The sequence below is a fragment of the Ailuropoda melanoleuca genome, chromosome 5, assembly GCF_002007445.2.
Source record: "Ailuropoda melanoleuca isolate Jingjing chromosome 5, ASM200744v2, whole genome shotgun sequence".
Lineage (NCBI taxonomy): Eukaryota > Metazoa > Chordata > Mammalia > Carnivora > Ursidae > Ailuropoda > Ailuropoda melanoleuca.
Genome location: NC_048222.1, coordinates 93,824,787 through 93,837,788, shown reverse-complemented (window position 1 = coordinate 93,837,788; position 13,002 = coordinate 93,824,787).

The window sequence follows — 13,002 nt, the reverse complement described above, 5'->3', positions numbered from 1 at the left end:
TTCATGTTGCAATGGTAAGCATCTTGATTTTTAATCAAGAGTGCTAAACACTGACTTGTCATCAAAATCATGACATAGGGAACAGCAAGGATAACAAAATAATGTGTGGGTTCCACCCTAAAATGAGTAATTTGAATTATGGGAGTAGAGTCTGGGAAGCTGCATATTTTTCAATGCACCTGTTGATTCTAATATTTAGTCAAAGTTAAGAACAGATAAATTGCAGATAGACTTAAGACTGGTGGTTCTTAATATTGGTTGTAGTTTAGAATCATCTGGGGATTTTTTTAAAAAATCTCATGTCCAGGCTGCATTTTGAACAAATTAAATCAGAACTTCTGGGTGATGGGTATAGTTATCACTAATTTTAAAAGCTCCCTAAATCATTTCAATATTCAATCAGGCTGTACACAACTAACTCAGTGTGCTCTTGCTACCTTTCATATTCTCTTACATTCTATCGCAGAAAAATATTTTAAATATTATTTGCCATTTGAACTAATTTTACCATTTTAATTTTTAAGGATACATATTAGAGTAAACCATCATGGTATGACATTAACTAGATCTTAAGATTTGCTGAAGATGAATGTTGGAGTTGGAAAAGTCCTTAGGGTCATCTTGGATTCATTGCTCCCCATGCTCTTTGCAAATTAATGTTTGTTTATCTTTTTTAGACAAATAAAGGAAGAGAAAATAAAAACATTTGATTAGGACTAAGAGTAAATATGGGAAGTAGAGAAAAAAGTATTCACAGCATCATGATAGCATGCTGCTAGGGGCTGACAGAAAAGCAGTTAATATAAACAAAGGTAGCTCACCATTATTTTGGCTGTGGAGAGCTCTAATAAATCCAAATAATTGGTAAACAACATAGCATAAAAATGATCTATGAGGCAGTGTTCACACGAAAAAAAGCATGGGAGATTTAGGAACTACTTAACATTTCACGTTCCCCTATTTTTCCATTCTTTTAAAGTATTGCACAACTATTTTCCAAAGTATTAAATAGAAAGTTATTAATATTAGTATAGGTCAATTTTGTTAAGAAAAGAATGTCATCTTGGAGATTTAATACCCTAAATAGTGGATTTCCCCTTGTCATTCAGTAAGACTGTGTGGATTTTTTATACAATGTAGAAAAAATAATATTTTATAAATTTATCTGTAAAACATTTACAAATGTTCTGAGATTTTTTTTAAAGGGAAGTCTGGAAAGTTACATATAAATCATTAATATCATCTTTAAGCATGTAATCCTTTAAAATATATTCTAAAATATTTAATTGAAAATAACCATGTAAATATAAAATATACATAATTTGATTATGCAAAATCACCCAATGTGGTTGTGAACACAATTTAGTCAAATAAATCAAAGAAATGATACCATGTTCTATTTTCTCCAGTGAGAAGAGGCTATTACTGACAAAAGGCCTGCCAAAAAATTTTAAGCCAATGTGTTAAAAATTTAGTCATCTTGGAAAAGTTCCATCGCTCATTTTAGAGGTCATTTTGGAAGTTTTCTGCAAAATAGGAAGAAATTATGTATTAATTTTGGCTTATTCACACAAAGTAGGGATTGGCAAATTTAAGCGCCTAATGGGCCCGGAGGTACCATAAATAGTACATGAATACCAAATGTAAAATAAGAGAACTGGAGTGGTTTATGACAAACTGGAGAATATAAGCCCACCTGAAGACATCGAAAATTGAAAAAATTGTGAACATTTTGTTGGACAAAAACACCACAGAAACCAAAAAACCTATCTTCAGGCTGCTGATTTTGACCCCTGATTTAAAGTCTGTTAAAAATAAATTAAATGTATTGTTTCGTCTTTGTTTAAATTTTCCACTACAACTTTTTTCTCGTGGTATGGAAAAGTATTTGTGGTAGTGTGTACTTCCAATGAAAATAAAACCTAGCAGGATCACTCATAAAAAATAGCTGTGGAGGTAAAATGCAAATGCAGGAACTGGTAGGTGCAACTTCTATTGGACTATAGTAGAGAAAAATAAGACATACATACAGATTACTTATTACTTAAGAGGTCTACACTGATTTGTGAAAACACACATTTTTGCTACATGGGAGTGAGTTATTATTTAGAGGTTAGAAACATTGAAGTTTCACTTATATCTTACCAGAACTGTTGAATTTTGCTAAAACGGAATTATATAAAAGAAAGACAAACATGCTGACTTCATCTTTTTTCTTCCATTGTTTGAATTTGGTTAATGTAGTAGGTTGGCTATGGAGCAAGTGAGGGTAAGATTCTTGTGTTAAGGCAGGAAAGATTCTTGGTGCTCTACTTTCTTGAATTATTGCTTTGAAAATTATGACAGATACTATTTTTGCCTATCATACTTTTCCCATAGTTTAAAGAGTTCTTATTGGGGGGGGCAGGCAGTAATATTTAGGAAAGTAAATATGAAGTGCTTCTTAGATGAATAAATTTTGGGACTTTATCATACAGCATAGTGATTATAGTTAACAATACTGTGTTTTGGTACACCTGGGTGGCTCAGTGGATTAAACAACTGCCTTCCGCTCAGGTCATGATCCCAGGGTCCTGGGATTGAGTCCCTCATTGGGATCCTTGCTCAGCGGGAAGACTGCTTCTCCCTCTGCCTGAAACTCCCCTTGCTTGCTTGTACTCTTGCTCTCTTTCTGGCAAATAAATAGAATCTTAAAAACAAAACAAAACACTGCATTTTATATTGAAACTTGCTAAGAAAGTAGATTTTATTTATTTATTTATTTATTTATTTATTTATTTATTTGACAGAGAGAGCAAGAGAGCACAAGAAGAGGGAACAGCAGAGGGAGAGGAAGGGGGAGAGGGAGAAGCAGGCTCCCTGCCAAGCAGGAAGCCCAACAAGGGGCTCGATCCCAGGACCCTGGGATCATGACCTGAGCCAAAGGCAGACGCTTAATGATCTGAGACACCCAGGTGTCCCAAGAGAGTAGATTTTAAAAGTTTTCACCACACAGAAAAATATAGGTGCAATGAAAGATAGGTTAACTAATCTTACTGTGCTAATAATTTCACATTATATACAGTGTATTAAATTATTACATTGTATAATTTATATTTAAACAACTTAAACTTACCCAATTTTATTTGTCAATTATATCTCAATAAAGCTGGGGAAAAATGAAGTTCTTCTCTGCTAAGCCTATTAGCTGTCTGTTTTCCAATCTATGAAAACTTGCATAGTTTGCCTTGTATGGTTTGTCTAGTTTTCTAGTTGTTTACAGCTAGACGGCCTCATTCTAGTTACTCTATCATAGCCTTGACAGGTATTTGAATGTGTTTTGATTGTTAATATCTTACATGGGGCAGATACTCTCCAGATAACTACAACCCAAACTACACCGTTCTCTACTGTCTTTCACATAGTGACATTACCACTCTGACCCCAAAGACTTTGGAGTTTGAGATTCCTATCTATACCAATTATTGCCAACCATTTTGTTGTCATTTAAAAAATACGTCCCTCAGGGGCGCCTGGGTGGCAGAGCGGTTAAGCGTCTGCCTTCGGCTCAGGGCGTGATCCCGGCGTTATGGGATCGAGCCCCACGTCAGGCTCCTCTGCTATGAGCCTGCTTCTTCCTCTCCCACTCCCCCTGCTTGTGTTCCCTCTCTCGCTGGCTGTCTCTATCTCTGTCGAATAAATAAATAAAATTTACAAAAAAATAAGTAAAAAAAATAAAAATAAAAAATACGTCCCTCAAAGCTCAGTCTAATAAAATCTTCATTGTTAAGAACTATTCAAAAAAATCCCTTTGTTATAGTCAGTGGAATTTTCCAGAGAGACTTAGAATTGCTCTTTTAAACCCACAAAAAAGTTTGCATTTGAATGGCTTTAAGTTAAACTCTCTAAAACACATCAAATATATCTATCTTTCTTCTTATAAAGGGTACATGAAGTATTAACCTTTTCTTTGGTGACTAATGGTCATCATTATAAAGGCTGGCTATTATACTTTATTGAAATTCAATCAAATAAATCAAAATAACTATTGAGAATGATGTCTGAGGAAGCTTATTTCATTATCTTTGTTTAGAATAAATGTTCAATTTTTATTACTGTACTGTAGTATATTTTTCAAGTTATATGATTGTGGTTACAAAATAACCGCACAAAAAAGGAAGCAGCTCAAGCAAGATTTAAGTTCATTTCTCCACCATATAAATGCTCAGAAAAAAGTGGAAGGTCTAACCTTGTCAGGCAGCTCTGATCAATGGGTCTTATAGAGTCCCATGTTCTTTCTTTCTGTCTTATCCAGTCATTCTTTCAGGTATTGTCTCATCTGCAAAGTTGAAGATGGAAATTGTCCTGTCCACTTCCTCTCCCCACAGGAAAGAACAACAACAACAACAAAAGATAGAAGAAAAGCAATCAATTTCTTTTATAGGAAGTGACCCAGAAATTAAAAATTTCGCTTCTCATATTCCATTGGTGCAAACTTACGTGCTAGCCTTACCCAACTTTAAGGGATATTGGGAAATGTAGCTTTATAGCCATTGCTCTGTCAAAACATAGGGTAGGAGGTTATAATACTAAGACAAATGGAAGAACCAATGCTGGTAGACAATTTACAATGTCTACCAGGTATTAATATTTAACTTTGGCTGTGCTGTGTACACAATCTCGTAATAATGTTTCTTTACAGTGTTTTCAAGTTCAAAACAGTTCATCTTCAAAGAAGTATTTTTTATGCTTAAGAAACAAAACAGATTTTGTTCACTATATAGTAACAATTTATTCATTTCTTTATTGCATACCTGATAGATAACAAGCTTATGTAATGTTCTATAGGTGAATCAAAGATGGTTCTTGTCCTCCAGATACTGGACTAAAACCTAATAGACAGGTAGGCACACACATACTTATAGTAGATGCTTATGGGTGACAAGTATAAAACAGGGCAAAGGAAAACTCTCAGCTAATAACCAGGGAAGGTGTCACCAAAGAGGTAATCTTCAATCTATACTTTGTAGAATGGGTAGAATTTTGGTCAGTGTAAAGAAGAGAGGAAATGAACAAACTTATGAAAGCAGAAAAGAGAATTTCTAATCTGACAGGAAGAAAAGATTCATGCTGAGAAACAGTGAGGGAGAAAGCAAGAAGCCTGCTCTTGAAAAGACCTTGAAACAGAGCCAAGCGAATTGTGTCTTAGTCTTCTTTTGTTCTCTTGCTTTTGGGTCAAGTCTGGTACAATGGAAGGATTTTCATCATCTGAATGTCTTGACCATTGTAGTGCTTTAGAAAACTGCTTTGATAATGTTAGGAAAGATAGACTTGGAGAAAAAAATAAATGTAGGGAACGTATGGCTATCGCAACAGTGCATCAGTCAGTTGATAAAGGGCTTACGTAGGGAGTTCTTTGTATTGTTAGCTCCATAATATATATATATATATATATATATATATATTGTACTGAACATTAAATTTAATGTAAGGAAGTGAAATTATTTGACAAGACTGGGAACAAGAAGTGGAAAAAGCAGGTGGATTTGCTCTGATGAGTGTTTGATGGGTCTACTGTAACAGAATGGCTTAAACAAAAAATTTACTATCTTGCAGTTCTGGAGGCTAGAAGTCCAAAATCAATGTGTGAGTAGGGTTGATTAGCCTGAGGGCAGTGAGGGAAGGATCTACTCCAGGCTTCTCTCCTTGGCTTGTAGATAGATGGCTGTCTCCTTCCTGTGGCTTTTCACATCCTCTTCCTTCTATACATGTCTGTCCAAATTTCTCCTTTTTATAAAGATACTGTTGTATTGGACTAGGACCCATCTTAATGATCTTGTTTTAACTTGATTACTTCTGGAAAGACTATCTCCAAATAAGATCACACTCTGAGGTAGGAGTTAGCACTCTAACATACCTTTTGGTGGGGGCACAATTCAGCCCATATTGCATTGGAGCAGCATAATTCCCATATTCTCATGGCATCCTCCCTGTGTGCACGTCATGTGCAAATTAATCTTTTTGTCAGGGATGAGTCATATTGAATTAGGGACCCACCCTTCTCCAGGAGTGACCTCATCTTACCTAATTACATCTTCAATGGCTCTATTTCCCAATATGGTCACATTCGGAGGTACTAGGGGTTAGGATTCTCATACTTGTGGCCTAAACTTGATGACTAGCCCTTTTATTTCATTTGCATTAACACATCTCTAATGACACTACAATCTTTGATCACTTTAATCATCAAATTTAGCTTTCTCGATCTTTTTTTAATTGGAAAAAAGTTAAAAAATACACTGTTTTCAAAATTCAAACAGAGTAGAATAGAGTAAAAATTTTCTGAGCAACCCCAACCTCAATCTTAACCTCATTAACTACTAACAGTTCATTGTGTATCCTTCCAGATATTTTCTATGCATGAATAATAATATACACAACATTTTCCCACATAGGTACATATAGATTTAAATCATTTTTTAAAACAGCAGCAATAATTGTTTGTTACATATTTCACTGCTGTAGCAAGATCACGGATATGACCAGGAGATGACAGTAGCACACAAAGAGCTTTATCTGGCAGAAGCCTTGACAGATTCACACTGGGAGGGGAGTCCTTCAGTTCATGACATCTTCTAAAGGCAATGGGGAAGGTCACTACCCAGAGTGGGAAGAGGGGGATTAGGGAGAGGTTTTGGAGAAAGGGCTATGTGTCTAGGTGATGTCAATCACCAGCTTGTGGGGAGACTCTAAGTCCAAGAATTCTTTTTTTTTTTAAAGATTTTATTTATTAATTTGACAGAGAGAGACAGCCAGCGAGAGAGGAACACAAACAGGGGGAGTGGGAGAGGAAGAAGCAGGCTTCCAGCAGAGGAGCCTGATGTGGGGCTCGATCCCACAATGCCAGGATCATGCCCTGAGCCAGAGGCAGATGCTTAACGACTGCGCCACCCAGGCACCCCAAAGTCCAAGAATTCTGAAAGGCAGGAGTAGCTTGGGGTCTGTACAGCCCCAGGGTTTATCTTACCTACGGCTAACAGATTTTGGGTGATGGTTGTATACGCCAAGCAAGGAGGCTACAAATGGTTAAAAAAAATCTCCTTTTGTGAACTGTATTTCAAACAATTGGATGCATAAAAATTTGAGTTTGGTACCACCAGGCTTTTGAGTTACCAGGTCCCAGCCTGCTATGAAGGTGAAAACAAAAAAGGCCCGTATACAGGGGCCATCTTTAAACCATTTACATAACAACTCCCTACTGAAAGACATTTTATAATCTCTCCCCAGCAAACATTGTCACAAACAGGTCAAGAGAAAAATTATATCACGTATAACAAAAGGCTAATTTTACGACTATAATCAGTACTTCTAAAAATAAGGAGGATAAAATGATAAAGTAGCACAGGCTACTCCAAAATCAACGCTGAAAAATTATAGAAACAGGAAAGGATTGGCAGTTGGAAGTAAAATCACAACTGTGAGAAACCCCTAGGAGGATGGGAACTAGCAAATGATGGGGTGGGAGGCAAGCAGAGAACACAGCAGTCGCCTGGGAGGAGGACATCTGTGGCAGCTGGGGGAGGATCTGAAGAGGGTGTAATTTTAGCTCCTGTCTCTCTTACTTCACCTTAGTAATGTGGAACATCACTGGCCTCCCAGTATCATAAGGCAGTAGCAGAGAAGACAGAGCCCAGCTAAAGTCAGGCGCTGATGAAAACAGGTGCAGGAATGTGGAGTTGATGCCCTGGGACCTTTGCGCTTCCTGTGCTCCTTGGCAGCAAAGGTTCTGCTATCCCTGGAGCTCTCTCCTCGGAGACTTGACCCTCCTTGTTTTCAAATTTTCCAAGGAGGACACAGGTGAGAGTATTACTTTCAGCACTTCCCCAATACACATTATAGGAAAGAGAGCTGATTCCATTAGTGAAATGTGATGTCACAGTTCAAGAAAAAGACATACCGGAGGAGTACAACTGCTTGAAAAGAATGTTAAAAAAAATAATTAAATTGAAAAACACATGCCACATAAAGCACACTTATTGGAACCAATGAACCAATAATTTTAAATGAACACAATATATATAGAAAGAGTCGAGGAAGAATATGGTAACAAAGCAAAAGGATAAGAAATTACTTTAAAAACAAATGAGAGATATATATATATGATAAATACATATGATATATGTTAAAAATAAGAGTTGAAATGAAAAGGACAATAGATGGAATATATAGCAGGATGATTATATCAAAGAACAAAGTAGTAAGCTGGAAGATCAAATTAGGAACTCACCCAGGGACAGCAGAAATTAAAGAGATAGAAAATATAAGAGAAGGGTTAAAATATCTGGAGAATAGAATTATCAATCCATATGATACAAATCCCAAAAGGAAATTGAAAGATCCACAGAGTACCAATATATATAAGGAAATACCAATACTTTGACACACTATAATGAAATTGAAGAACAAAGGCAATAGAAATTATTAGAAGATTCCATACAGAAAAGTAAGCCACTTACCAAGGAACAAAAATTAGAGCAACATGAGACTTCTTATCAGTAATACTGGATTCAAGAGACAATGGAGTAATACATTTGCATTTAAAAAAATTTTAACACCTCTTGTAGTGAAAGTATAGCATACAAATATAAATGTGCATAAAACATATGTAGCACATAAAGAAAAATTATAAAGCAAACACCAACATAACCACCACTGAGGTTATGAAACATCACTGGCCACTTATGAAAATACCTGTGAAAAATGTTCTGTAGCTCATTTTGCCTGTTTTTGAACTTTTTATAAATGGAATTTTACTGTATGCATCATTTCGTTTCTATTTTTTACACTATGATTAGAAATTTATCCATGTTTATTTATTTATTTCTTTATTTTTAAAGATTTTATTTATTTGACAGAGAGAAAGACAGCCAGCGAGAGAGGGAACACAAGCAGGGGGAGTGGGAGACGAAGAAGCAGGCTCCCAGTGGAGGAGCCCAATGCGGGGCTCGACCCTGGAACGCCAGGATCACACCCTGAGCCAAAGGCAGATGCTTAATGACTGAGCCGCCCAGGCACCCTATCCATGTTTAACCAGAGCTATAGTTTGCTCTTTTCACTGCTTTGTGGAATTTACCACAGATTAGTTTTCTACCCTTTTGTTAAGGAACAATTAGGTTTTTTTTCTAGTTTGGGCTATTATGACCAATACTGCTTTAAATACTTTATATATACTGAGATACATGTGCCAGCGTTCCTAAGATATATGTTTGGTAATGACAATGCTGGTTTAGACAATGTACACATCTCAACTTTTTAGAGATTGCCAAAGTGGTTTTCCAAAATCCAAACAAAAGCCTTCTCTTGAGGTCAGCAATAAGACAATGATTCCCACTATCACCACTACTCATGCACATTTTTATCATATTAGAGAAGTGCTGTTCTATCCCTATTTGTATATATTTATAGAATCTAAAAAATTTGAGCCTGTAATTTTAATGTGGGAAGATATTTGAGTAACTGTTTTTTAAAATGATAATGGGACTATTCAAGTTTTCTATTCCTCTTCATCCTTTTTGATAGGTTATATTTTTTCCTAAGAAAAAATAGGTTTATTTGGTCATAATTCCCTTTATGCTTACATAATATGAGATAATGTCACCTTGCTTTAATTCTGATATGGTTAATTTTATCTTTTCTAATTTTTTAAGTGGTCCTGCAGGAGTGTATCAACTTTATTGTTCTTTTTTTTTTTTTAAGATTTTTTATTTATTTATTTGACAGAGATAGAGACAGCCAGCGAGAGAGGGAACACAAGCAGGGGGAGTGGTCGAGGAAGAAGCAGGCTCATAGTAGAGGAGCCTGATGTGGGGCTCAATCCCGCAGGGATCACGCCCTGAGCCGAGGGCAGACGCTTAACCGCTGTGCCACCCAGGAGCCCCAATTTTATTGTTCTTTAAAAGGAAACAAATTTTGATCTTCCTGATCTCAATTACATATATATTTTTTTCTATTTCAATAATTTCTGCTCATTATTTTATTTTAACTTCTGCTTTGAATTTCTTTCTCTGTTCCTTTTCTCGCTTCTTAATTTTCAGCCTTTCTTCTCTAGTATTTATACTCAGGCTCCAGTACAGATACTGAAAGAGCTAATTACTGCTTCAGATGTATCTCACAAACTCGGATATGCAGGATTTTGTTATTTTCTCAGCCCCAGATATTTTCTAATATCCATTATGATTTCTTCTTTAACATATGACTTATTTGGAAGTATAATCCTTAATTTCTAAATATGTGGGAATTGTCTAGCTATCTTCTTGTTGATTTCTAGTTTAATTGCATGACGGTTAGAGAACGCATTCTGTAGGATTTCAATCCTTTCAAATTTGTTTAGACTTCCTTTCTAGCCCAATATATGATCATTTTGAGAACTATTTAATATATGTTTGAAAACATATGTGTCCTTACAAGCACTGGAAGCAGTATTCTGAACAGATCCATTAGTTCAAATTATGTTGTGGTCAAGTCTTTCAAATCGTATTTTATCAGCTTGTTCAATTAATTATTGAAGAACGGTAATTTCCCAACAAGGCAATTTGTTTTCCTACTACTCCTTGAATTTTTATCAGGTTTTCCATTATATACTTGGGGCTATGGTATTAGGTAAATATAAATTTAAAATGGAAAATTTTATCATTAAGAAGTGACCTCTAACTACTTTTTCTATTCTGCATAACATTCATGTATTTATATTAGCACTCTTTCAGTTAGTATTTGCTTAGTATATGTCTTTCCATTTTTTATTTTTAATTGTTCTGTTTCCTTATATTTTAGATATATCTCTCAAAAACAGGACACAGTTGTATGTTTTAAATCCAATATGAAATATTTATTTTTTAATTGGGAACAGTTAGTACATAATTATTGTTATATGGATTTAAATCTACCATCATATTTTTGTTTTCTACTTTTCCTATCATCTTATGTTTCTTTTTTTCCCCTTATTTCCTTGCCTTGAGTTGTCTGAGTATTTTTTTAATCATTCCATTTATTTTCTCTACTTGTTTCTATCCTATTCAAAGTTACATATCTTGTTTCTATTATTTTAGTGACTGCCCTAGAAATTGTACAAGTGTTCTTACTGTATCAATATCTAGTACTAATCATTACTTAACCCCCCCCACACACACACACACCTCTCAGTGCATTTGTTAAAGCACAGGAAATTTTCTTTAAAAATGTCTCTAAACTATCCACAGTGGTTATTGGGTCATGGGGGCCTTGTATTGGGGGGGATTCATTCTGCTTATCATGCTTATCAGAGTGGTGTATATCACATCAAATCATGGCCAAATGTTAGTCATCATTGTTATTGGTAAGCTTTCTTTGTATAACTCACTTTTGCATCTGCTACAGAATATTTTGAGCAAGATGTCTTGCTCATAGTCAATATTATTTAGGGATTTAATCTGAATGGGGAAAAATTAAGTCTTTTATTTTCAAAACCCAAATTAAAACGAAAAAAAATCTCAGGATATGTGGTTTGTTGAGTTGTTGGCAATTTGAAATTTAGGAATGGGGTTGGAGCAGGTATAGATTTTGTGATTAGTGAAACAATTAGCAACAGCTGAAACAGCCAGAATAAGAATTAAATGTTCACTGGATTGGCAGTAACATAGCCCTCAGGAAGCTGACTGACACTGGGCTGGACTTGGGTATAAGTTGTATCATAGGAAATGGTTAGAGCATAGAAGTAAAGTGTAAATATTCTGGATTAATCGCAGTCCTCAATAGATTAATGTCTCCACAGCATAGATTGCAAGGGTAATCTTCATGGTGTAGAGTCACACAGAATGCACTTCCACACTTAAAAACCATATGAAAATGACTTGCCCCTAGATTCATGGATCTTCTGGTCACAAATTCTTGGTTACAATTTCATCTATTTTTTTTAATGGATCTATTTGTTGCTTAAATACATGTACCTGCACATACCTATCCAGGCACACTCAACTTCACCCTGCTTGTGGCTTCTTCCCATACCTACTTTTCTCTTTTCATTCAAGTGACAAGATTTTCTCCTTGACCGCACTTTACTCAGGCTCCCCAAACTCTTTTTCATCTAGGCCTGGAATTTTGGATTTCCCGTTCTTTGCAGTGTTCAATTTTAGGAAGAAAGACAGTCTAGGTACAGTCTCCAGTCCTCCATTATCTGGTCAACCTTGAAATCTTTATCTAATCAGGTTCCTGATCCTCCACCATCTTCCTGGTGATGTCTGATCACAGTAGACTGACTATCCCAAGAATCTTGTTAGGTTGGGATAGCCAGAATGCCCTTACTCCTCCTCATCTTTCCTCTCAGTAACTTTCCATCCACCACCCCTCACCCTGCTCCTTGACTGTAAATTCCCACCTGCCCAAGCTATATCTCCCATTGCAACACCCCTCTGCAGTGATCCTTATACACATGGCAAAGCCCCCCTCACCCGGAATAAAGTCTGCCTTACCATCCTCTAACAAGCTTCTTGAATAATTTTTTTTCTTTAGTATCAGTCTCTGCTCAACTCTCATTTTCAAGAGGATCTCAGAGACAACCACGTGTAAAACAACTTTTCTGCCTATCCCACTAACTTTATTTTCTCCAGAGTACACTATTTGAAATAATAATAATAATAATAATAATAGTATTTATTTACTTATTTACTAACAGTCGGAGTATCCCTAAAGCCTGGCATACAGTAGACAATTAAATATTTGAACGCAAATAAGGTCTGTGGAATCCTAACAAATAACGGGTAAAACACAGACTTACGCACTCTGAGAAGAAAAAAGAAAAACTAGGTTGGAAGGGGCCTTGGATATGTAGAAGGGCCCTTAATGGGTGAAGAAACTGAGACTCAGTGGGGCAAAAGTCTTCCTCAAAGCAACCAAGGTGAGCGGAGGGCCTTTTGCCATATTGGGGCAGGGGCCATCTCCTAACAGTCTAACGGGGAGGGAGCCAGCCTTGGCGAGGCGGGTACCTCCAAA